Source organism: Ambystoma mexicanum, chromosome 11, assembly GCF_040938575.1.
Source record: "Ambystoma mexicanum isolate Mex_15411 chromosome 11, UKY_AmexF1_1, whole genome shotgun sequence".
NCBI classification, from domain to species: Eukaryota; Metazoa; Chordata; class Amphibia; order Caudata; family Ambystomatidae; genus Ambystoma; species Ambystoma mexicanum.
In genome coordinates this window covers 793,808,009-793,834,733 of record NC_090934.1, presented here as the reverse complement: position 1 = coordinate 793,834,733, position 26,725 = coordinate 793,808,009, and positions in this window count along the sequence as shown.

The window sequence follows — 26,725 nt, the reverse complement described above, 5'->3', positions numbered from 1 at the left end:
AAACCACAAAGAACCTCGTCTAAAAAGTGCTGGAAGGCGGCGGGTGCGTTGCAAAGACCGAATGGCATGACTTGATATTCGTAGAGTCCAAATTTCTTTATAAAAGCAGTCTTCCACTCGTCTCCTTCATGCACCCGCACCAGATGATAAGCCACCCTCAGATCCAACTTTGTATAGATTGTGGCTCCTCGTACTTGGTCCAGCGGAACTGGTATAAGTGGAAGAAGGGTACGGTTCTTGACTGTAATCCGTTTTATTGCGTGGTAATCAATGCACGTCCTGAGATCTCCGTTTTTCTTCGGAAAGAAGAATAACAGCAAGGAAACGGGTTTCTATGTAATCCTTGAGATGTTGGTTCTCAGCTTCCGTCAACGCATAGATCCGGCTACATGGTAGCGCGGCTCCTGGTTCCAGATCTATCCTGCAGTTAAATGACCGATGTGGTGGCAACGTTTCTGCGGCTGTTTTGCTGAAGACATCTTGGAAGTCTTGGTACTCCAGTGGTAGACCTTCTAGTGGTCCTTTTTCGGTGCTTTGTGTGCCCCCTAGAACTTGCACCGTGTGTCCCACTTCCTTGGTGCAATGAGTACTACAATAACTGGAAGAAATGCAAACGGTGCCACATGCCCAATTGACAACTGGGTTATGCAGCATAAACCAAGGTAGCCCCAGGATAAAACCGAACTGGGGAGCTGCGATGACGTCAAATCGGATGAGTTATTTATGCCCCTGGATGTCCAGAATCATCTCCCCTGTTTGTTGTGTTACCGGTCCTGATTTCAATGGGGACCCATCTACAGAACAGACCGCTTCCTGAGTACCCTTGGAGGCTACTGGTAATCACAATTTCTCAGCATAACAAGTGTCCACAAAGTTTTCAGTAGCACCTGAGTCTACCATGAGAGAAATTGCATGATCCTTTTGGCGTGTCTGTAGGATGCCTGTAACTGTGATATGGGTCTTGTGAGCATGTGTCATGTTACCCAACGTGAGGACAGGGGCGTGGTGATGATTTTGGCTCGGCAGATCCGCCATTTTCACTGGCAAGCGCTGGCGTTTCCCAACGGTGGAGCATTTTTGGGCTTGGCCCCACACTCCCTTACAAAATGCCCGGACTTGCCACAATACATGCAAAGCTTTTCCCTTCTTCGCTTATCTCTTTCCTCTTTAGAAATTGGTCCTCAAATCGTCCCTATTTGCATGGGTTCAGGTTCTGGGGCCTTTTCAACTTTACTTGAGCTGGTTAACACCCTTGGATAGTCTGCTCTTGCTGGGTTTTGTCTACTTTCCCACTTACGTCTATCTTGCCTCCTCTCCCCTTGTCGATGGTCCAGACGTAAGGCTAGTTCTATCATTCCCGTATAGGTGGTTGGTTGTGGATCTACCTGCACTATCAGGTCTTTTAATTCCTCCCTAAATCCTTGGTAAAAAAGGGCCATTCTTTTTTCGTGAGGCCATTCGGCTTCAACCACCCACCGATTGAATGTTGTCACATAAGAGATGAGATCCTTGCTTCCCTGTCGTAATGTGAGTAATTCTCAGTCTCGGATTAAGGAAGCCGCTGTTTGATTAAACATTTTCCCGAACTCGTCCTGAAACTTTGCCCAATTGTATAACATAGCATCGTGCTTCTGTACCAGGGGGGTAGCCCATGCTGCGACATCACCAATAAGATAGGAGATTATGAAGGCAGTACGGGACTGATCAGAATGGAAGACTGTGGGCTTAGTTAACAAATGTAATTGACATTGTGTCATGAAAATGGAATACTTCTGTGGATCACCCCCATACCTCTCCGGGTGGCTAAAGGCATTGGTGGTTCTGTGGTTACCTGGACTTGCACCGGAGTAGTGGAGGGCCCCTCCGGAAGCGGCCTCCCCTGCGCCGTAAGTTCCTGCACCTTAGTGGCTAGCATTGCATAGTCCTGTCTAGTGGCCTCTAGAGCGTCTTTTAACTCATATAGGACGCGAGCTATGTCCTCCATGGCTACTGAGTTTGTGCTACTTGGGTGTGGAATATATGTGGGTTTGCGCTTCTGTCAAGGCGAGGCTGGTCCCAACGCAGAAGCAGCAAGAACTCCTACCTCCCCTTGGTGGTCTTGGCGCCTGGATTGGTTAAACGCAGGTCACCGCGACCCCCACGGGGAAAGAGAGTTAGGGTCCACGGATTGGATAGGTTTCGGGGTGGTAGGGAAAACGGGTTGAGGATTAGGGAGACGTTGTGGACAGGCAGGGGGTTGTTAGGAAAGGCATGCTCCTTGACTCCAAGCATTAAGAGTCTGTTCTGTTTTGCTCTGGTGCTGCAGCTCAGTTTTCACACACATCCACTCATGCATTCATATCTCATGCATGCATTACCCCTTGGTTGGAACTCAACACTCTGTTTGTCTTGTACACAGAGTTGTGCTCTGTAAATGTTTCTCATACATGCAATACCCAGGGTGAGGTTCAGCACTCAGTTTAACATAGACACTGAGTTATACCTCTTAGTACACTTAGGACTACGGGTCTTTAAACAACTGCAAGAATTCTAAATAGTGTCAAGTAAAAGCACAACACTTTTGATCAAAAAAGCACTTAGCTCAGGCTTTCCAACGAGTCTCGTTCCGCCCGCCGCCTCGGCAGTCTGTGGGCCATGGAATCAGGTCGCTGTGGATGGCGGAAGACTCCTGACAAGAAAGGAGATAATTAGCTTTGGTCTGGTGCGTAGTCGAGTTACTCACAAGCACCCGCAACAGCGAGTATCACAATGTTACAAGCACCCGCAACTGGCGGGCATAACATCACTAGCACCCGCAACTGGCGAGTGTAATTCGGCATGCAGTTTAGTAACGTGTTATCCGTTAGTTCATGTAGTCTCCCTAGAACTTGGTCGACTCCCACCATTGTCAAACAGGCAACCGGCACCTCTTATGAGCGTTAGTGTCTTCAGGCAAGTAATAGTACCATGCTTTGTTACTTTAGTAAAACAGTTCACTTATCTTTGGTGCCGCGGGGCCTGAAGATTGTATTCCAGCAGCGAGGGTGGCCCCGCGAGTGGCTTCGCTGGAGCTCTGCAGAATGCGTCCTCTCGGCAGCAGCGTAGAGCGCGAACGAGGGTTTGGAGCATGCGTATGCGCTCCAGATGTCTCGCGCATGTGCGTTGCTTTGGGCGTTGGCCTGGGCGTTCCCTGGGTCATTTGCAGGCGTGCCTGTTTTATTTACGCACGGGATCTGGGCTGCCAGGGCTGTAGTTCTATGCCACAAGGTTACTGGGAATTGTACTTTTTCCTGGGCCTTGCTCCTGGAAACCCCCTTCTTACAACACCAGGTGCACCTCCAAAAGGGGCAAAGATGACACCTGCTCAGAGCACTTCCCCCTACAGTACCTGCAACCACCTTACACCTTACACTTGTTCCTTCCCCAGGGGCTTAGAATTGGCTTTATAACAGTCTGCATCTGAAGGATCTGGACGTGGAGCGCTGGGCTTATGCGTTCCAGTACCCTCATCTGGATGTTTGTCAGGCTGACCCGGCACGCCTCTGCATCCTCTGCCTTCAAGAGGCGCCAGGCCTTGTTGAGGGTCCTGGACCTGATGTCCTCCCAGAGCTTCCGGACGTGTTTGATGTCGCGGGTTGCCACCCCCTCTGCGTTGATGGCAACCACTACATCCTCCCAGATCCTCTCCCGTCCTTCCTTGTTGGTGCGCGATGGTGTGAAGGGGGCATCATAATGACCCAGAACTTGCTCCACCAGGGTACCAACTTCCTTATCGGTGAAGCTGGTAGCCCTTTGCCTCTCTGGCTGGGGGTCGCCAGTGGTCTCGGATTGTGTTTTCCCCAACATGGCGACCCCCGAGGCTGGTGTGGGTGGGCAACTGGGTCCTGGGGCTGGGCTGTGGAGCGATGGTATCCCAGTCGGGAGTCTTCTGTTCCAGCAGGGGTGGACACAGCAACTGGACCACTGCAGATGGCTGACGTGCAGGAACCAAATAGCAGGGCACGTGGGCAGCAGGCAGGCAGCAGCAGATGGCAGGTGGGAGGGTGTTCCGGGCTCTGGGGGGCAGGAAAATGGCCTTTCTGGCAGGAGCATGGTCTTCCGTGTGTTCTCGCGTGGCCAGCTTGATACGGAGTGATTTGGCACGTGAAAAAACTGCACGTCAGTGTTTAATTCGAGGAAAGGCCCTTAGTGCTTAAGTGCGTCTGTGACGTAACGCACACGGGCGTTTCCCTCAACACGGGTGCATAGTGAATCAGCACGTGAAAAAACTGCACGTCAGTGTTTAATTCGAGGAAAGGCCCTTAGTGCTTAAGTGCGTCTGTGACGTAACGCACACGGGCGTTTCCCTCAACACGGGTGCATAGTGAATCAGCACGTGAAAAAACAACACGTCAGCATGTGATTCGAGGAAAAATCCTTAGCGCGTAAGCGCATCTGTGACGTGACGCGCAAGGGCGTTGCCCTCAACACGGGTGCATGTTCATTGTACATGTGCAATAACTGCACGTCTGTGTGTCACTGCGTGCAATTGGAGGAAAGGGCCTTAGCGCGTACGCACATAAGTGACGTTGCACGTGTGGGCTGGCTCAAAAGGCACGCGTATGACGCCATTTTCTCATACGTGCTTTTTGTGGAGAGCGAGCGGGTGATTCTTGTACTTCTTGACGGTTCACACGCAATTACTTCACAACGGTTCCAGTTCGTACTTCCTGTTTACTCAGACAGCGTTAAATTCTTCTTGTGGCGGGGGTGTTGCGTCTTTTTCACGTTCTTTTACCAGGCAGATGGTGAGTCGCGCACGTTTTTTCCAACTGTGGTTTCCCCCGTGTGTCGCTTACCCCTTCAGAGGTCATTGTAGGCTGCGTGTATCACACATACACTTATTTTTGTGTTTCTGGGTGCCACAGCCTAGTGCGGGTTCATTTTTCCACGCACGTGGTCTACCAGGGGTTGCGTGCATGTTTACTATTGTTTTCAGGGTGCCTGTGCATTGCGTGACCCGTCATCTTCCCCCAGGGGTCACAGACAGCCTTGCTAGAGCACTAGAGTACAAATTCCATGTGGTACCCTACCCCTTTCACCCCAATTGCCCAGGACAATTGTTAACTGCAACTCCCATACGCACAACAACATCAGTGCCATGGTTGGGAGGCGACCAAGCAGTAAGGGAGGCAAAGGTGGCCGGGCTCAAAGAGGTGTGCGCGGTAGGGGATGTGGCCAGGATGTGCAGGGTGGCCCAAGAGGTCAGTGTGTGGAGGACCAATCAAGGACACCTATGCCCCCTCCGCCCCCCCAATGGTTGGGGGAAATGTAGCTGACACCATCCCAGCTCTGCCCTTGTTAAACCGGCCCATATTATTAACTGAACCGGCACAGGATGACTCCCAGGCTGACTTCCGTGTCACCAAGTCTAAGCCACGTGTGGCGGTGAAAGTTGCTGTCACCAGGCCACGTGGATCTGGGGCAGCAATATCATCTGCTGCCCCAAGTAGCCAGGGTGAGGAGGCTGCAGGGGCAGCTGCAGCTCAAACCACCCCAGCTCCGAGTCTCCCAACTGGGACAGTGTCGGTCCAACTCCATCACACCGTGGTTGGTCCTGCCAACATCACCCTGCAGCCAATGCCTGCAGTGAGACCTTTGGTCATTGTGCCTTTGGAAAATTCTGCTGCCCAGTCCACCTGTGCTTCTGCCCCTAATAACCAGAGCGGCATAAGCCACTCAGGGTCCGCACCACCTTCCGAGAAGAAGAAGGGTGCTCTTGCAGTACAGGCTGGGACCCCAGACACGGCTACACACTCCGGCACGTCAAGGAAGCCTAGTTTCAATGACGCTGAACTAGATGCACTTGTGGCCTATGTGTTGGCACATAGCCGCGAAATGGTGGTGACTGCAGGGTGCAAGACTACGCCTGTTCAACGTAGGGCCCACTGGCAGACCATCACGGACCGCATTAGTTCCCTTGGATTCGTGAAGCGCACAGCTGATGATTGGTCTAAGCGGTGGAATGACCTGAAACGCAGAGCAAAGAACAAGCTGGCTTCCAATCATGCCTCTACTCTGGTGACTGGCGGTGGGTCTCCACCAGAGGACGACCAACTCACTGAACATGAGTCTGTCGCTGGAGGCTTCATCACAGAGGATCAGATCCGAGGCGTGGGAGGCCTACCAGATCTTGAAGCATTGTCCGTTGAGTGCCCATGCATGTGTGTGCAATCCATGTGTATGTTGCTTGGGTGATGTGTTCTGATTGAGTGCCAGGTGAGGCTGTGTAGTCATGACTGGTATGGGTCACCCATGTGGTCCCTCCAAACCCTTCCCCGGCCTTGCGTTTGGGTATGACAGTATCCCTTCTGACCACAGTTGCCAATTTGCACCAGATTACTGCAGTTGCCCTTCAACTGTCATCTTGCAACAACATTGTTCAAATTGTTTTCCTGTTCATTCAGCCTGATTGTTTTAATCCTTGCCATTTTTACCACACATTTATTTGGCGTACTGCCACAAACGTAACATACTTCGGTCATAGATTACACCCCACAATGGCCCACATTTGTTACCCTGTTGTGGGAGTAATGTAACCAATCAGGCTGATTGAGTAATGGCCTGCACACAATCATTTTTGGGCCCTGTTTGAATGTTGAACATGACTGTTGTCTTCTGAAATGTTGAAGTGACCAACCATTGATGTATCCGTCTGCCTGCCATCACTGCATCAGTGAACATTGGATTTGTTGCAGCGTGTGGCACATGCACGTTTTGTCACACTGTTTTGCATGTTTTATCTCATGATGTCCATCTCACATGGATGGGTGACAGCACTTATTTCCTACCATATGGCTGTCCTTGTGAAATGTACCATGGCTATGCTACGTGCCATCTGTGTGCAGGCATGTGTCATGTATGTGTATTGGACATGCCACTCACAGGCTAATGTGTGATGCCAGTGCTATCCAGCATGCAGCACATGTGTTGCTTTTCCATCTTAGAGTCCTCAGTGTCTGCTTTTTGCCTCCCCTTCCAACTCATTGACAGTGCATGCATGCCAGGGTTATTGTCATGTGGGACATGTCAAATTTATGTACTGGATCTCTGCCTCGTCAGGCCTATGTGTGTGTGCTATGGTGCTCATGCCTGTTTCCATTTGTTATCTTTCATGTTTTTGCAGGTGATGAGGCACTTGATGCTGTTGAGGAGGAGGAGATGGTGCAGACCCAGGAGGAATCACAGCCACAACCGGGCACCACTGGAGGATGTGGGGTGGTGGTGGGTGAAAACCCATTTGTCCTACAGACCATGCAGTCCACGGGTGTCTCTGGGTACACCTCTGGAGACCTCTATGAATCAGGTGCTGAATCGGACATTGAGACATATGTGCCGTCGCAGGTGAGTGTTTCTGGCAGGGATGCTGTTCTGTCCAACCCACCTGCACCGGGGGTAGACCCCTCTATGGGGATTTCAGTGTTCGAAAGTCCGCCTGTGGCGGTTACAGGGTCATACTTCACAATATTTGCTCCTGTTCCTGGGCCAGCAGATGAAAGGAGGAATGCAGTCTTTTTTTACTCGCGAAACCCCAAAAAATATATAAATAAAAAAATAAAGAATTCTATATTTTTTTTTCAACATTATTTTTTCAAAATTATTGTCTTTCAACATTTTGTTTTCGATATTATGACTGAACACCTGACAGCACAGCAAGGTGCATATTGCCTTGCCCCAAACAGGTGTGGTGCCCACCAACGCGGTGGCTGTGCGCCACCAGGCAATACTGTGTGGGAGAACTCCCATTACAGTATAGCAGCACAACAGGGGGCATTGTGTGAAATGATGGTTCAGGCAATGGATAGGGTGGCCACTTCCATTCTCCCCCCTGAAAGGCAGATGGAGCTCCAGCAGCAGGCAACAGATTCCATTTGCCACTCACACAGGGAGGACATGTTGGATTCCAACAGGGACGGACGGGCTGGACTGGAGACTCTGCGCACAGCCATATCTGTAGAGTCACAGGCCCACAGGGCAGCCCTCAGGTTAGAACACAGCTCCCTCAGAGATACTTTGGGTGAACTTGAGGTGTCCCGGAGTACAAGAGCAGAACAGCAGCTGGAGCAGATGGCATGTATACTGTCAGCTGAGCTCCGGGCAACCCGTCAGGAGAGCCGGGCATCACACGAGGCCATGCAGGCAGAAATGCGTGCTACCCGTGAGGTGCTGCATGGGGATCTCCGTACCATTATCCTCCAGAACCTAACCTTCCACACCCGCATGCTTGCTGCCATGGAGGACCATACCAGGGCTTTGCATGGTCTGCCTCCCATATCACGGCCACCTCCTGATGTAGCAGCAGAGGGTGATGACAGCGACGACAGTTCTCTCACTGTAGCATAGCCGTGCAGGCGATGAGCCCATGGAGTTTTTTTTTTTTTCTCTCAACATCCACGCATGTGGGTTTTGGGGTGCACCCTGTACCTCATCCCTCCTGGGTGGCCTCCCACGCCCACCCCCCCTGGTCCACACATGGCCATTTTAATTTTTCTTTTTTTTTACAGTATGTTGCTTTGTGTGGCTCCCGTAGGCATCCATTGTATATTCCAGCTGGGCACTTACAGGCTTGTCCTGTCTTTGGGTTAGATGCTTGGGTTCCTGGCACACACACCCCTCCTGCTTCCCCGCAAAGGGTGTGACCAAGTGACAGTAACTTACACAGTGACATTGGGCTCCCATGAGTTGTGTGGCCAGTCTGTAGTTAAAACTGTGTGTACTTCCCTAGTGGGGATTGTTGTTCGATTCTCCACTGCATGGTTGATTGATATTTGCCTGTGCAGCCATGTCTTTATCCTTATATACATGTAGCTTTTTAATGTCTTAACAAGCCCATCTCCTTTGCAGATGCAGTTCATCTTGTATGCAGTACACTGACACATTTGCCTGACAGCAACACCCTGCAGTTGGAAGGGGTCGATGTGCTGTTTTAGGGCCTCATTACACGGATGGTGGTAAGGGTTTACCGGTACCGGTATTTTACCGGTACCGGTAAATCCTTACCGCCTTACTATGAGGTCCCTTTGCGGGTTGGGGAATTTAACGCCTGCTTTTTGCAGGCGTTAAAAAACCAACCCGCAAAGGGACCAGGGAGCTAATTACGTTACCGCAAATTAGCGCCTTCCCCATTCCCATAGAGCCCTATGGGGCAAAAATGGGAATGGGGAAGGGCAATGGTGGAAGGGGGAATTACCGCCCCGCCAACCTTGGAATAGGGCTGTAATTCACCTTTCCACCAAGGCGGTGCCGGTATTTTACCGGCATGAACCATGGCGCTAATAGCGCCATGGTTCACCGCCATCCGTGTAATGAGGCCCTCAGTCAGGTTGTGACACTTGCAGTACTTTAATTTTTTGCTTTCATATATTGCCACTGTTTCATCCTGTACTGATGTTTTGTGTTGCTGGTAAGTATTTGTTCATATGTGCTGTTTCTTATTGATTACTGAGAGCATATTGTCTGTGTCCTGTTTACATTAGGGACAGTGCACTTTGTGACACTTGTGTCATGTGTTGTGCATTCATTTGGTTGCTTTCACATTGCATGCCATGCCATGGTGTGTTGGGTAGCTGAGATGGGGAGGGGATGGGTGACATGGCACTATTTTGATGTGGTATTTTGCAAAGGGGTAGTCATCCATGCTGCATTAATGTGTGTCTTTTTGTGACACAGCATTGGGTGTCTTTAAGTAGGTAGGGATGCACACAATGTAACACTTCCAGGTGAACAATCTCAGGCTAGTATGGTTGTGACAGTTGACTGTCCCTTTTGTCATCATCATTGATTGTCAGCTGGTATTTGCCAGGGTTGTGTGCACTCCGCAGGGGTGGGATTTTAGGTGAAGTAATTTGCCACCAGCTGGGTACGGGCTGCCTCATCACGTGCCCTTTCACCTCCCAGGCGCGGTGGCCGTGCATGTGGTTGGGGATGTGGGGGCACCACCATGTCCACCGGCACGCCCCGGCGGGTTTTAATGTTGTGCAGGAAACATGCTGCCACTATGATCCTGAACACTACTGGGGTCACATATAGCAGCTGCCCACCAGAGCGGTCAATGGAGCGAAAGCGTGACTTGAGCACTCCGAATGTGCGCTCCACTATGCCCCAGGTTGCAATATGGGCTGTGTTGTATCTTACCTCGGGTGGTGTGGTGGGGTTCAGAATTGGCGTCATCATGTAGGTGCTCAGAGGGTAGGCACTGTCCCCTGGGGAGGTGATGATGGCTATCATTAGTGGGGTTTTCACTTTACTCAGTATCTGACATGCATGCATGTGCAGAGACATTTATACTCACCAATCAGCTATGTGTCGCCATGCCGCCCAGCTTCCAGGTCCCGGTTTAGGGGTGACATTCTGAAAATGAAACTATCATGGCTTGACCCTGGATAGTTGGCATATACTGAAGTGATGATTCCCTTGGCATCACATACTACCTGCATGTTGATTGAATGCCAGTGCTTGCGGTTTCGATATATGTGCTCAGTGACCCTGGGAGGATGTAGAGCCACATGGGTGCAATCAATGGCACCTAGCACTTGGGGGAAGTGTGCCACCCTGTAAAAGTCCTGGACCACGGCCTGCCTTTCTGCAGGTGTTCTGGGCATGTATATGTGCCTGCGGACTGAGGGGTGTGCAGTCATGATGGCCAACACCTGGTGTAGGCAGCGTGATTGCGTGGCCTGTGCCCCCCCCCCAATATGGCACTTGTCCGCTGAAATGAACCAGTAGCCAAGAAGTGCAGTACATTGAGCACCTTTTCCAAGGGGCTCAGTACTTGCGAGCAAAGGGTGGGTGATGTGAGGTTATCCTCCCACTCACTCACCAGGTCGAGGATTATGTGTGGTGGAAACCTGTACCTCCCATACACCTGGTCATCAGGCATCCCAAAAATTTGTCTGCCTCCTTCAAAGCACTTGACTCCTTCCCTCTTCACAATCTCTCTTCTCTTCCTCTAGTCCAGACCCTCCTGAGTGTCAAACTAAGCACCTGTTCTTCCTCCCATCTTAACGGTAACCTCTTCCCATGATTGCCTTACTCCTACCTCCTGCCTTAGTATAATTAAACCCTCTTGTTCCTGCCTGTTTCTGCTAGCCAACAACTCTCTAGCCTTGTGGTTTTGTACAAGTGGCCACCATACTCCTGATGTCTTCCTATTTCCTCATACCCCTTACCATCTTGCTATCTCCTGATGTCTTCCTCTTACCTCATTCCCCTTACCATCTTACTATCTCCTAATGTCTTCCTCATGCTACTTATTGATTTCTCCATCCTTCCACTTTCCGATTTCTACCCCATATAATCTCTGATTGTCTCCCTCTGTCTAACTCCTGAGGTTTTCCACCTACCACCTCCTGATGCCTTCCTCCGCCTACCATCTCCAGGTAGCTTCCTCCAGCCACCCCCTAAAGTATCCCTCCTTCCACCTCATGATGTCTTCCACCTACCACCCCATAATGTCTCCCTACTCCCACCTCCTGAAATCTTTCTCCTTCCATCTCTTGATTTCGAGTTCCTGATTTCTTCCTCATTCCACCTTCTCATTTCCCCTTTCTACCACCTCTTGATGTCTACCTTCTTCTATCTCCAGGTGTTTCTTCTCCATTTCTTGTCTCCAACTTCTCCTCTCTTCCCTGTCTCTCTCCAAACGCCTTTCACAGCCTCCTTCAATTGCTAACTTTCCCCAAACTTCTGCCATGTCTTCCTCCAAAGGTTCGCACCGGACCGGCCTGGGAAGTCCCTTTTCTACTTTGGTGACTCCTGCCGGGCTGGTCTGGAGTAGGGGCCAGCACATGGATATCCTTACTGATTTGGCCATTATCAGAGTGGCGGCTGAGTGAAAAGTAGGTGATGGATGGCAGCTTCTGTGTTGCATAGTAGACCCATGTCTGAAGCGGGGCCCACAGTGAAATGTGGTGAGAACCTCAGAGTTATTCCCATAATTCCACGAACGTTCTTGTCCAGTACATTGCTGAACATGTGCTAGGGTGGAATGCACTTCCCCACACAAGGTTGCAAGTTTCTTAAAGAGCCATTCGCGTGTTGGTACAGAATGTCTCGTTTCAGGTGAGAATGACCAGGAGATGCTCCCTAAGCTGCCTCCAGAGCTATCATCTACTAGCTGCTGGAGGCCCCCGGACCCCTTGGTCATCTCACCAGAATTCCCCAGAATAAGATTGCGGCTTTCTTCAAAGCCCTGTATTGACATTATCAGAGTTCTCACTCTTAGTAATTAAAATTGTGTGACGGTACAACCAAAATTAAACAGGTGCTGTTGTAAATACCTCTTTCTTAAAAAATAAAAAATAAATACATTATTCATTAACAGAGCTGCAGTTAATCAATGATGATCTTTCCCGGGTCCTTCGCTGGCTGTAACAGCCCAGGCCCAAGCCCCATTACCAGCCAATAAAGCCCAGAGAAAAGTGAATTAGTGCTATTAGAAACCCATGGCCAACCCTCACATGATAATTGTTATGTCCCTGATTCCGGTCTGGGCATCGGCGGGAAACAGGGAGGGTAGGCCTGGGCAGCTAGGCCTCGCTGTGCAGCTCCTGCGGGAGCAGTGAAAGACACAGACACTCTCGTGTTGCTGTCCTACCCCGGAACTGCGGGGCGGGGCTTTTATTAGGATGCCTTGCGTCACCGCATAGCGGGACGCAAGGCAGACATAACATTCCTCCTTTATTTTGACTGAACAATAACAGTAAAACATTTCTCAGCCAACCGGGCTTGCCCCTTTTCATCATTTAGTCTCTCGGTGGGATCTTCTACCACTCATAGTCTCTGAGGCCTGGTCACAGTTCTTAGGCTATATCTTCCACCCCTGGGTGCAATCCCTGTTTCCCCTCGGGTTGCTCACCTTCACTGTTCGGCTCACCCAGTTCTGGTTCACTCGGTGGTTCCTCTGTTCGGTCGTCCACGATTTCTCCATCCTCAGGCGGATTCTCTTCTTCCTCCTGGGGACACTCGCCATCCATCCATAGATTCTTTGGCACTGCCTTGAACCATGACACATTTCTCGTTTCTTGTCTTTGCCCCCTTTTGGCGGTTATCATAGTGCCATGCCGCTGGCTTATTGTCCATGGGGCAGCGTCATATCAGGTGTCTAGTTTAGATTTGGATGGGTTCCTCACCATGACCACTTGATCACTGACTCGGTGTTCGGGCAGCATGGCATTCCTTTTGTTGCTCATGTGGGCGTTTGCCCCTGCTCTTCGTAGTTTGGTGCGCTCGTGGTCGAACGTGTCTGTGCTCCTGCTCGGATGGTGTGGTATGGAGGAGTTAATGATTGTGCCATACATTAGGTCTGCCGGCGGTATTACCATTGTGCTGTGGGGTGTAACTCTGTAATTCCGTAGGAATTGGTATAAGTCCACCTGCCATGGGCTAGAGTTGACGCGCGACAGGCGCAGTACCTTGTTTATGGTCCCCATGAAGCGTTCCCCGTCACCGTTTGCCTGCGGCCATCTTGGCATTATGTGGTGGTAGCGGATGTTGAGTTCCATGAGGTATTTTTTGAATTCTTCTCCCTGGAAAGGTGGGCCATTGTTGCTCCTGATTCTCCTTGGGAGGCCATGTGTTGCAAACATTTTTTCGATCGCGGGTATGACCGCCTCTGCTGCCGTGGAATTGACAATCTCGACCTCCAGGTACCTGGAGTGGTCGTCATTTGCCACCAATAGGCAGGTTCCTTCCTGTATTTGGCTGAAGTCTATGCTTATGTGTCATGATCTCTTCTTCCAAAAGATCAGGACTTGCCCGACTCCCTTGGAAGCAGACCCATAACCCCGGTTCCGAGTGCCAGCCAGTCCCAATTGGGACCTTTTGGACCCTGTCCTGGCGCCAGTGGCACCAGGCTCATGAAGATGCCCAGTCCCAGCGCTGGAAGCGCCGGGCTCATAATGCTTGGGTGGACTTACCTGCAGCAGACCATGCTGCTTACTTACCTGCCAGTTGAACCCCTGATCCTCTTCTGTTTGGGACTACTTTTCTTGTTGGGTGGGGCAGGAGCCACTCCCTAGGTTCAGAACACTGGAACTCTTCTGGAAAGCAGGAACTCTTTTCTTAGGCGTGGCTGTGGAAGGAGACACCTAAGCACTACAGGAGGCTATTTAAACCACACCCGATGGATGAATCTTGCTTTGCGTTATTCTGCATTCTCTGCAGCAGAACGCTCATCGTGTCTTCTGCTTCTGATCCTGGGCCTAAGGGAACAAAGGCTTACCATCCTGGAATCCAGTCTTCAGCAGCACCTGTAAAGACAAAGAAAGAACAGGTTAGCACTACGGTCTTCAGTGGCAGCGCATCTCTTACCTGGTCCATCGGCTGTCACCAACGCCTCGCGCTGCATTCTGGCATCTGAAAGACAAAGGCTTACCTACTCTTCGCATGCTCCGGAGGTCTTCGCACTGCATTCCGGCATCTGAAAGACAAAAGCTTACCAGCTCTTCGCACGCTCCAGAGGCCTTCGGCGCTGCATCCCGCATCTGAAAGACAAAAGAAGGTGCGTTTAAAGACATTGGGCAACTTTATTACTCACGTGCCATTACTCCTTCCCACGCCGAATCCAGTGGGTATTCCAGCACCCTTCAGCTTCTCTAAAGCTCCGAACTTGTACCTGCAAGATGAAAGGGACAGTTAGTGTGCATCGTGAAGCAGGCTACAAGCGCTTACTTACGTGCTTCCAGGCGCTTCTATTCCTCACGCGGGTTCGATCCTCAACTCTCATCAGCCCGCCATCCGCCATCGCCGGAACCCTGCAAAACAAGAGATATCATTACAAAAGACTTTTAAGACATTTGAAGTGCCCAGAACTTACCGTTCGTGCAGTTAACGATGGACAGCAGTCCTCTGAGGTCAAGAGGCCTGCACCCTTATCCAGTGAAGAAGCTGGTTACGGCATTCTGCCCCGAGGCAGATGGAGAGCTCGGCGTTCACTTACCTAAGGTGAGGGTGTTAACCTTTGGGGTTCTACAGGAGAAGAGAAAGGGAAGAGGAGAGAGGCACCCAATAACCCCAGTTCATTAATCCCATATTTTCTATCTGCAGACATCTTACTCTTCGAGTCAGACATACAGTGCACAGAGGTCCAGCCCAAAGAGCCAACCGTGTGTTACACATCACCTTTGAAGATACAGCATTCACCCAGTCAAGACCGGCGCCTCTGCGGGAATCAGGTGAGCGTTACATTATGGCGCCCTATCTCGCGGACCCTCGCTGCACCAATTGAATGGGCTCCGGATTGGGCGGTGGCCCCATTATTTGGCATGGGAGGCAGGTGTTGACTAGCCACTCGACTTTTCCATCGATATGGGGAAACCATACGCGGTGCCTTATCCAGGCCTTGGTCCTTACCATCCCCTGGTGGGCTTCGTGGGCCAGCGCCACTATTTTGTCCTGTAGGCTTGGAGGGATGACGATTTGAGTTCCTCGTAGGATGAGCCCTTCTTCCGTGATGGATAGGTCCTGCCGGACTGTGAAAACTCCTGTGAGGAATTCTTTGGCTTCTGCTTTTCTATTGTGGATGTTCCGGAGGAACGACTTCCATTCCCCCGAGATGATCGTGTCCTTCACCAGATTACAGCATGGGTCACTTGGTATGGCCTCTACGATGTCTTCTAGTCCGATTGCTCATGGCTTCATGGTGTGTATCACCTGGCAGATGTGTTCTTCTGTCTCTTCTGCTACGTGTATTTCCCTCGGTGTTGCGGCTCTCGGGTGTCTCGACAGGAAGTAGGCCGGGTTGCCACTTCCTGGCTGATACGTCAGTTCAAAGTCATAATGTTGGAGATGTAGCAGGGACTTAGCAATCCTGGCAGGGGGGGTGAAGATTGGGAGCAGTGGTTTGTGATCTGTGTAGGTTTTGAACTTCCGGCCGTACAGATACAGGTGGAAGTGGCGGCAGCCCCACAGTACAGCTATCGCCTCTTTTTCGATGTGGGAGTATTGTTGCTCTGTCGGTGTCAGTGCTCTGGAAGCATAGGCAATTGGCATCAATTCTCCTGTTTTGACCACCTGTATGAGAATGGCCCCCAGACCCATGGGGCTGGCGTCCATGTACAGTTCGGTTGACAGTGCAAGGTCGTAGTAGGCCATGGTGGTGTCTGCCGTGAGTGATGCCGTGATGTGCTCGAATGCCTCTTGGCAGGTGGGCCCCCACTCCCATTTCGTGCTGGCTTTTGTGAGTTCTCGAAGAGGTTCAGTGTGGCCAAGTTTGAGATGAACCTTCCGCAATAGGTGGCCATTCCTAGAAAACTGCGCACCTCTGTTGGTGTGGTGGGGGGTGTGGCAGCTTGGATGTCCGCTACTTTTTGGGGGTCCGCCGAGATGCCTGTGCTATTGAACGTGTATCCAAAGAACAAGATCTCTTCCTTCAGGAACTCACATTTTTCTTTGTGGATTGTCAGACCAGCACTCTTTAACCGGTATCAGGTATTAATATCGCCACATATATTGTCGCCGTAAATAATATCGCTGTGAAAATGTCGTGGCAATATTATTTGGGTGACCATATATGTGGCGATAGGGGCAAAAACGAAAATGTAAAAAAAAAATAAAAAATAACAAATTTGGGGATTGCGGGGGTGTCCCCCGCAAGTTTCATGCAATAAAGTCGCCACAAAAAACAACCATTTTTCGGCGATATCTGTATGGCGATATTTTTGTGGCGACATTATTACATGGAACCCTCTAACCTGCTGAGTAGCATGTGGAGCCTTCGTAGATGTTCTTCTTTGTTGCCTGCATGAATTAGAATGTCATCACTGATGTTCAAAACTCCCTCAATGTCGCATATTACCTCCTGTATTGTTTACTGGAAGACCTCAGCTGCCAAGGAGATTCTGAAATTCAGGCGCTTGTACCTGCGTAGGCCGATGTGAGTTGAGAATGTCGTGATGTACCGGGAATCCCGGTGTAGCTTCAGCTGGTGCTATCTGGCATTCAGGTCGACCTTTGAGAATATTTTGGATCCTGTGAGGTATGCCACTATCTCATCGAGAGTCGGGGTGATGTGGCGCTCCCGTTTTATTGCTGCGTTGGGGAGGCGCATGTCTATGCATATTCTGACCTTCCCCGGTTGTTTGGGCTTCTTGGTGACGACCATGGGAGAGACCCATGGCGTGGGCCCAGTTACTTCCTCGATGATGCCCACTTTCTCCAGTGCTCTTAGCACTTTTTCCACTTGGCTGCGTATGTGGAACGGTGTCCTTCTGTGTTGCACTGCTCTCGGTTGGACTGACTCATCTATGTGTAGCCTGATTGACTTTCCTTTTAGGCATCCGATTCCCTTGAGGAGTTTCGGGTATCTCTCAAGAATGTTGTCGACTTCTTGTGAGTTGGTCACTTCGCAGATGAAGCTTATCAAGCCCAGGTCCTCTGCTGCGTCTTTGCTCAGGAGGCATTTGATGCCTGCATTTACCATGTAGATTTTTGACTGCAGTGATTTTTCCCCTTGGCTGATTTTGCTCCGGAATCTGCCTACTATGGGCAGTGGGGTATTACATCCGTATGCGAATAGTAGTGTGTCCGTCGATTTCAGGGCAGGTTGGGGCTGTAGTTTTCTGAACGTCGTCAGTGGCATCACGTTCACGGATGCCCCCGTGTCTATGGTCATTAGTATGTTTTGGCCCTGGATCGTTACCTCGCATTTTCGTCTTCTCAGTTTCCTTTTTGGTGTAGTGCTTCCGTAGTTGAGGGCTGAAACTAGGTATACTTTCTTTCCTTTTTTCCAATGTTCATTTGCAGCATCCTGTTGGATATGTGCTGCGTCGTCCCCTTCCTCCTCTGTCGAGGAATTGGTGGTTTCGACACGTCGGGCGCTGGCCTGTTTCTTTTTCTTTCCTGCACTCTTTTCCTGGGGTGCTTGCGGCGGTTGCTGTGGCACTCCTGATGATCTGCATACCTTGGCGTAGTATTTTCTGCCACATGCGCCGCATGTGGTTCCTTGAGCCGGGCAGTTGCGTCGTCCGTGGCAAGGCCCTCCGTACCACCCACATTCCATGGGTCCCGGGATCTGGTGTTGCCCTTTCGGGTGCGTGTTGTTTCCACTGGCCTCACCCCTCGTGAATTGGCGATTCGTGATATGGGCCGCAGTTGCCGTAGTGAGGGCTGGCTGTAGTTTCTGTAGGGTCGTTCCCATGTGGACCGCCCAGGCATGTGCTAACTCCCTCTGGCGGCCAAGTTCAAGGATTCGGGTTAGTGATATTCCCTTCTCGCTCAGCACCATCCTCCTCAGTTTTTCTGAGTGAATCTCGTTTATGAGTTGGCGTCAGATTTCCTTCTCAATGTCCGTGAATTCACATGAGATTGCGAGTTTCCGGAGTCTGGTGTGGTAGGCATCCAGTGTTTCCTCTTCCATCTGGATGGTTGTGCAGAATATAAATGTATCATAATCTGGATTAAGATGGGGCATGAAGTGGGCCGTCAGGGCGTCCTTCGTTTGCTAGTAGATGTCAAGGCCATCCGTGATGGCCAGCGAATTGAAGAAATGCGTAATACTTCATCCCCCACATTCAGTAGTAGGTGCAACCTCATCTTTCTCGATGTAGGAATGTCTTTACATTCCATTGCCATCTCGAACTTCTGTAACCACAACTGCCATCGTGGGCCGATTGATGACGGGTCAGTGTATGGGTCAAAAGGGTAGAGCGCAACGGATGATCCACCTTGTGGGCGGGCCTGCGGTGTGGATAGTGACAGGTTCGCGGCCATTCTGGAAGGCGTGCTGGCCCTGGGGGTGGACGTGCCTGACGCCATGATGATAGTCAGTGCGCACGTGTGGCAACCGTTCTCTCACCTTAGGGTTCTCTTGAAAGTGTTCTTGGCCTCCCCTTCGTGTGTCCACGTGTTGGGCGTGATGTTGCACCTTCTCCCCCTCCAAAATTCCTGCTGTGTGGCGTGGATAATTTCAGGACTTGTCTGGCAGTGTGGTCGAGATTAGAGGAGAGGAAAGTATTTTTTAAAAAAAGAGATATATATATTTTTTTTTGGGTGGGGGTTTGGGTGCCCCACCGTGTTCCCAAAAATGTTGCCCTTGTGAAGGGCTTTGAATGCTGAGCCGCGCCGTCACATGTGCCGTTGTGTTCGCTTCCTCGTTGCCAGTGTTATGTCCCTGATTCCGGCCGAGGGAAACAGGGAGGGTAGGCCCGGGCAGCTAGGCCTCACTGCACAGCTCCCACGGGAGCAGTGAAAGACACGGACACTCTCGTGTTGCTGTCCTGCCCCGGAAATGCCTCCGCGAAGCGGGGCCAGGGCTTTTATTAGGACGCCTTGTGGCACCGCGTAGCAGGACGCAAAGCAGACATAACAATAATAGTCTTTTTTGTTTAACTTGTGAAAGGCACAGTAGCCGTTTCACAAGTTAAAATAAAAGGAATACAACATACAGTGGCCATCAGGGAAAAAAGGGGATGGGCTCAAACATTTGTCCCCTACTCATTTCGATGGCAGCCTTGTTGAGGACGTTAGCCACATGGAGAGAGGCAGCATGTAAAATGTAAGTGTGTGGGTGTAAATGTCTGTCGAGGGTGGATCTGAGGAATTTGTTTAGCAAGTGGGTGGGTCAGGGAAGAGCAGGGAGATTTGGGGCAGGATAACTGGGATAGAGAGGAAATGGTGGGTGTGGTGGGCGGAGAGTGCAACTCACTTTGAACGTGAGTGGAGAGCATGAGATGTAGCCTTCGTTTGGAGTCAGCTGATTGGATCAAGTTATCAACCTCGATGCTAATATTCAAAGATAATGTGCTTAAGATACTTACCAAAAGTGGAAGAGGTGCGTTTAGGCAAATGCACCAAGTAATCATGGCAGAGTAGGGGGGTACAAACAGAGATTAAAAAGAAGAAAAAAAAGGGTTATTTAAGTTGCCTTTTCTTCCTTCTTTCCTCACACAGTTATCATGGGGAAGCCGGGTCTTCTTGGACGTTGGTTGGTCCTCCATGCCTGAGGGAAGAAGGCACTCTCTCCACTTCACTGTTTTCAATCATAGAGTTCAAGGTATTTCTCGCATGTTTCTTGGAATTTATCTTCCATAAATTACTCTTTTCAAAGCAGCTATTTTCAAAATGCTGCCAACCACATTACTAAATGACGCTTGTGCTTGGATTTCCAGTGCTTGAAAATCACTTTTGTTAGCACACCTACAGCATTCTTTGCTCATTTTGAGTCGGATTGTATGCTGTCTGGATGGCCTTTGAGTGAATTGAAGAATATTGCCAGATGCTAAACATTGAGACTGGTGAGTTGAGAGGTCAAATCCTACAAATTAAAGTGGGGGACTCATAACAAACGCAATGGGATGTGACGTCACCAGAAATTAGCATATCAAGGTGAAATATGGACATTTCATTAAATTGGCTTTGCATAATCACCCAAATTGCACAAGACAAATGTCATTTCCTTTCATAAAATCAACATACACACAAAACCAAGAGAGGCTATGTTCTTCTAATAGTGTTTTTGAAAACGTTAATGTTTTTGAAAACGTTAAAAGGTGTGCATGCTCTAAACTTCAAGAACTTGCAGTACCGAAATGGGACATTTCACCTTGAGTTGTTTGTTATTTTTCATCATGTTATATAGTACAGTGGTGAAGTGTCTGGCCTGCAAACCTGACAACTTCCCTGAGGTTGGTTTTGATTCATAAATTCAAAGAGGACATTCAATGTTTCTCATTTTGGCTGGGGGGGGGGACTGAATCCACCCTCTGAAAAAGTTGGGTGGACTCCGTCCACTCGCGTGTACCCTCGACGTGAGCACTGGGTGTGTAGGAGAAGGTTAATGCAGTCAAAAACTGTTTTTAGAAATGGTCTGTGCCCTGCAGAGAGCCTCATTCAAGGAAGTTAAATAACCCACTTCCAAACAAAGCTTGTGCAATTAATTATATCAGGTTATTCTTGCATACACGGTAATCATAGTCCAGAGGCCTGGTAAACCACAATCTCAAGCCTCCTTCTGGGATAAGAAACAAGCTATTTTGTATCAAAGGTTCCTTTTATTTTAAAATAGGTGACAAATAAATGACAGGTGGCATGCCTTTCTGTATACAAGGGAAATGCATCTGCATCAGGGTTGTCAAAAACAAGCATAATGAACTATAAACTCAAAATGAAAACTGGCTCCCAGACCTTTTTGTATACATGTTTGGGGCCTTGGGTTTTACCCTAATTTACCCTGGGTAGTCCAGATGTGGAGCCCTTGTTCACTGTGCTCAGAGAGGCACAGCTTCACCTCACTGATGAGGTCCGACTTGGCCAAAACACATGTTTGGGGTTGCGGTTGGTATTCTTGTCCAGAGGAGAATTGCTTAGCATTTCAATGCTGGAATGCCCAGGTGGGTGGGGCCAGCCATATATGCAAATGGCTATTTCTCTTTTGTGAAAGGTACAGTGAGCTAATAAGTGGTTGTAGACCCTCCAGATTGGGAACCTACCCAGAGAACAGGTTATTTGGCTGTGTTTTTTTCTCGTTACAGGGAATCTCAGTCCTTTTTGTATCAAAATGAATACAGTATGCCTAATTTTATCTTTCGATGAATAAGTACAGCACATTATTGTTGTCATTCCTAATTTCAAATACGCACTCACACTGCTACCAATTGGACATTTTCCAAAGTAAAACTGCTGAACATTACATGTCAAACAAAATCCCTGTATTATTTTTCTGTTGGTTTATATTTTGAAATGTTTTGGAAAACAAAAGACAAATCAAAGATGTCATGCAATCACTGAATTATGACATTAGTAAATCAAAATAGTGACTGAAGCAACAGGTTGCTCACTTTTGGATCTCCGTGTTAACATCAGGCTGCTGTGCTGTTTAAAATTGAAATGCAATTAAAATGGATATTTCTGAAACATCTGGGTTTTTTTCTAGGGAAAATGTAGGGGCACATCAAACCCACCCACAGGTGTCTGTTGGGATTGGGTTCTCTCTTATAGCATCAATTTTTCTATTCTAGACTCTTTAAGGACTAGCAAATACATTAATTCAAGAGATTTATTTATTTTGCTTCTGTGAAAACCTAGGAGATTGGCCAATTACCACCAGGCGGAGACCAGAATGCCCTGCCGTTTCTTACATTCTTCTTGAGATGTACGTTTAAGAATTCTTTCAGGGTATCCGTTTACTTATTTTAAGGGGAAGGAAGTGCTGGTTAATAGCATTGGGTCTTCTGTATCTTTCGAAAAGAGATAACGGGCAGTTAACATTCTTGCCGAAGTCTGTCAGGTTGTAAAGTTGTTATATTGGAATAACTGAGCTAAAAAAAAGAAAGGACACTGAGAACCTTGTCAATTATGGGTCCATATTTGTGCTAGAATGTCTCTATGTTGGAGCATTTTTGCAATGCCATTTCATTTACTGGTTAGTTTTAGAGCATTGTTGCTGCTTGCTCTTCATACCTGTATAGTTTACAAACAGCTAATCTCATTTCAGAGAATTCTGACTTCCCATACTGACTTCAGGGATCCAAATATGTCTTTGATGTTTGATAGGATAGATGTCAGGGGTCAGGCCAAAGTGGGTATGTTGAGTTGGCAAGGGTGAGGCACAGCGGCATGGTCAAAGTGATATTTAGCTTCAACCACCATCTGTAGGCTAGGAAACCCTGATGTTATCACCAAAAGCCAACATTACTCAGCGTCCCAAGCAGTCAGACATCTTGCTGGGAACTCTGGTGAAGCTTATGCTGCCTGTGCCTGTGATTGAAGATCTTCAACACGTGCAAGAATGGCATGCGTAGACCAACCTCATGGTTCTACTTTCTGGAGCCTCTGCCTCTCTGGTGACAACAACGTGAGGGTTGCTCATGCGACTCTCATAATGCAGTGTCCCTTCCATTGATTCAGAGACCACAAATGATCCTGAGCCTTCGTTCCTCGTCCCTTGAGACTAACTTAAGGGCATAAGGGCACCAATTAAGTGTCTGAAAATAAAGTGCTTTTATTATACTGTGTAATTCATTGAAAGCGGGTCTTTAGAGCTACAGAGAAAACGGGAAGAATGTACAGCTACTCATTGGGTATTTCATTGGAAGTGAGCATTGTATGTTGTGTGTGAATCTGACTGCATCACTGCTCCTGGTTGTTTATTTTATCTTAGGGAATATTGGGAGTGAGCCCAATCAACCTTCCAAGAAAGAGCCAGTGAGCCTCATTACGAGGTTGGCGGAATGGGTTTACCGGCACCGGTAATGGTGCCGGTGCCAGTGAACCCATTCTGCCCTATTACGAGGGTCCCTCATGGGACCCGGAAAGGACGTCTGGTAAAACCAGACGTCCTTTCCGGGTCCCGCGAGGGGACCAAGGAACTAATAACGGGCTCATTATTAACGGGCCTGTTATTAGCTTTATCTCCATTCCCATTGAGCCCTATGGGGGCTCGAATGGTAATGGGGAATGGTTTTGTGAATGAGGAATTACCGGGTCCTCCTAGGTTGGAATGACCCGGTAATTCCTCATTCACAGATCCCGGACACGATTTTGGAGGCAGCCATGGCGCTAATAGCACCATGGCTACCTCCAAACTCATAATGAGGCCCAGCAAGGCCAGACTAAGGTTGCATGGGACTTGTTATTAATGGTTCTGCCAACATGTGGCTGTTACTCAAACCTAAAAGTGTTATGACGCTTAAAACTGCTTGCAATGATAATGTAACATGCTTGTACTGTGTTGTGATTAGCAAGTGTTGGTGAGTCCTAGCTCAAGGTTGTGAAAGGGTGTGATTGATTAATATTACTAATCAACAATGACTGCCTCATTCCAAGGTGGGCGGTAAGGGGTTAACGGCGCCGGTAAGGGTGCCAGTGCCGCTAACCCCTTACCGCCGCATTACGAGTTCCTTTAGCGGGTCCCGCTAAGGGTGGCTGGTTTTACGAGGCGCCCATAGTGGGAGCCGCTAAAGGACCAGCATGCTAACAACGGGCCCATTATTAACGGGCCCGGTGTTAGCATGGTCCCCATTCCCATTGAGCCCTATAGGGGCTCGAATGGGAATGGGGATGGGTTCCCTGAATGGGGAAATACCGGGTCCTCCAAGGTTGGAATGGCCCAGTAATTCCCCATTCAGGAAACCCGGACCCGGTATGCGGTAAGGGGGTAGCCATGGTGCTAATAGTACCATGGCTTCCTCCAACCTCGGAATGAGGCCCACTATTTCTGAGATGATAAATCCCCTAACCATCCAATAGCAAACTGTTTAAGGCCACACCACAAATCTGAGATCCTTTGTTAACCTGATTCTTTATGCAATGAGAACAACTAAAGTGATCCCTTGGTAAGGGAAATCAGAGGAGATTTTCCCTATATACAAAAAAGATTAAAGAAAAACCCCAGGAAACTAGCGGGGCGTATCAGTGATAGATTCTCTGTGAAAACTGATGGGAAAGTCATACAAACTAGATTAGAGCAGTTGGGTGGAAGAGGGTACAATTCTTAGCCAATGTACAGCTTGGTTTCAAAGAGGGGTAAGCACACCCGATCAAGCATTTAAACAAATAATAATAATTCCTAAATACGTGCACATCAAAGAGTGCTGCATTTATGTATTGTTCTTGGATCTAAGGGCTGCATTTGACAGAGATACAAGGAAGGAATTCTCGAGCTAGTGTCTAAAGTCCCCACAAGCATCCTGCATAGTAGGATACATCTATACACTGATAATAGCATTGACGTGAGCTATGAATTGGGTGGTGCCATCCCGGTCTCCAAGGGTGTCCACCAAGCATGTGTACTGTCCACCATATTATTTTACCTTTTCATAAATGACTTAGCAGTACAAATGAGCACTAAAATGCTGATGCTCCAACCCGCAACAAACGCAAAAAAGGCATACTATCATATGCAGATGATGCTGTTTGGTTATTTAAATACCCTAGTGGACTAAATAAAGAACTTGCCGTGTTCCACAAGCTGTTTGAAGAAGGGTCAAGAAGTTAACACAGCAAAATAAAGTCAATGGTATATCGGTCTGATAAAAAGTGTGTAAAAATACTCCACCTCTAGGTAACTATGGATAAAGGGTAGAGTATTATGATTACTCATGGGCTAAATTTAACAGTAGAGGATGTTGAGGCATGCCAAGAGAGAAATAGTGCCAGGAATTTGCTAAATCTAGAAAAGAGATCTGAGGCTTCCCAAAAAATTCACCAATTTATTATTCCATCTGGAATTGCATTGGATTCATCTTGAGTCCACACCACCATTGCTGCCATATAAAGACAAACTGGAGGACATACTCCCCACACACACGAGGTTCAGGGATGGGTGGCCCTGATAGTCTCCCTGGCCCAACCTACACATGTGGCCTGAGGTATTTTCATTTTGGGCCTGGCTCAGAGGCTTTCACACTGTTTAGCAGACCCCGTGGGAGCCTGGGCTACACCAGGCACCAGCCTGGAACCTACAGTTTATGGTGAACCACATCTGGCATACACCCTCCATCTTTGCAGTCATCTGAATTCCAGGGTGTCGCACCAGGCTGCAGTCCCCCAGAGAGCTTGTTGTTACAGCCTCCTGTTTTGTCGCTAGCAGCAATTGCTTGTAATGTTTTTGTCCTCGAGTTCATGTTTTCCATACCTGGGCAGGGGAGAACTTTCCATTGTTCTTTTTTTTCTTTAACAACATTCCATCCCGCCCCATTGTGAGCTTGACGGTAACAATAAACACAGGTATGTTAACCCTGTAACTCATAAACCCTGCTAGCTAGGCCCTTATTGGACATGGGGCTACACAAGTCAGGAAAGAATATATATAAGGTATTGGAAACACACTACGTTATGATGCACCAACAGGAACAATGATACACATAGGTAAATCAGAAAGAAACCCCAGAAACCGAGATACAGGAATAAACCGATGGAGATACACTGGTACAGGGTGAATGGTGCATACATGTATTCATTGATCACCAGGTCTGGGACTTAAGCTGACCCCAGCTGCTCCAGGGTCTTCCCAGGGGTGTTGATTCAGAAAGCAAGCGGGAGTCAGTTGAATCCTGTTACCAAGCGATTGAATGTATCCTTTCTTACCTCTGGCTGCAACCAGTGGAGTTTCCCTTTTGTATGGCTGAAAGATCTTGCCCCTCTGGAGATTTGTTAGCTGAGTTTTCCTTTTGTAAGAGTGTAACTTGGTGACAAGATAGTCTAAACATGTACTAATTCCATTAATAGACCATAAAGCATATTTTCTGTCTGTACATTAGAGTCACGAATCTGGCATCATTTTATAAAAGTTGAATTTCCTTGTATAATATTGAATGCCGGTTGAAGGTACGTTCAACATGATTACATTAATGCAATTAAAATCTGCCCAGAACAATGGGAAAGTTATCTTGGTGTGTATAGAGAAACCTCCAAAATATGTAAGAAGTCCCAAGTAACCGGCTTAAAAGTTTCTAATGAAAAAATTAAAAAGTCAGGTTCAAATTGTAAAACTGAAATTTAAGTCTGTGGAACATAAACCCTCACCATGGAGGCACTTAAAAACGAGGGAGAGGATCTTGATGAGAATCCTCTGCTGCACCAGCAACCAATGAAGTGTTCTCCAATCAGAAGAGATGGATACAGATTTTTTGCACATGAAAAAGAAGTAGTATAGCTGCATTTTGTCCTTTTTATAAACAGTGTATTTGTTTTGCTGGAATCTATGGAAGGATAGCATTACAATAGGCCCGGTTGGAATGTATCAGTGAGACGATAAGGTCCGGTCGGTCGT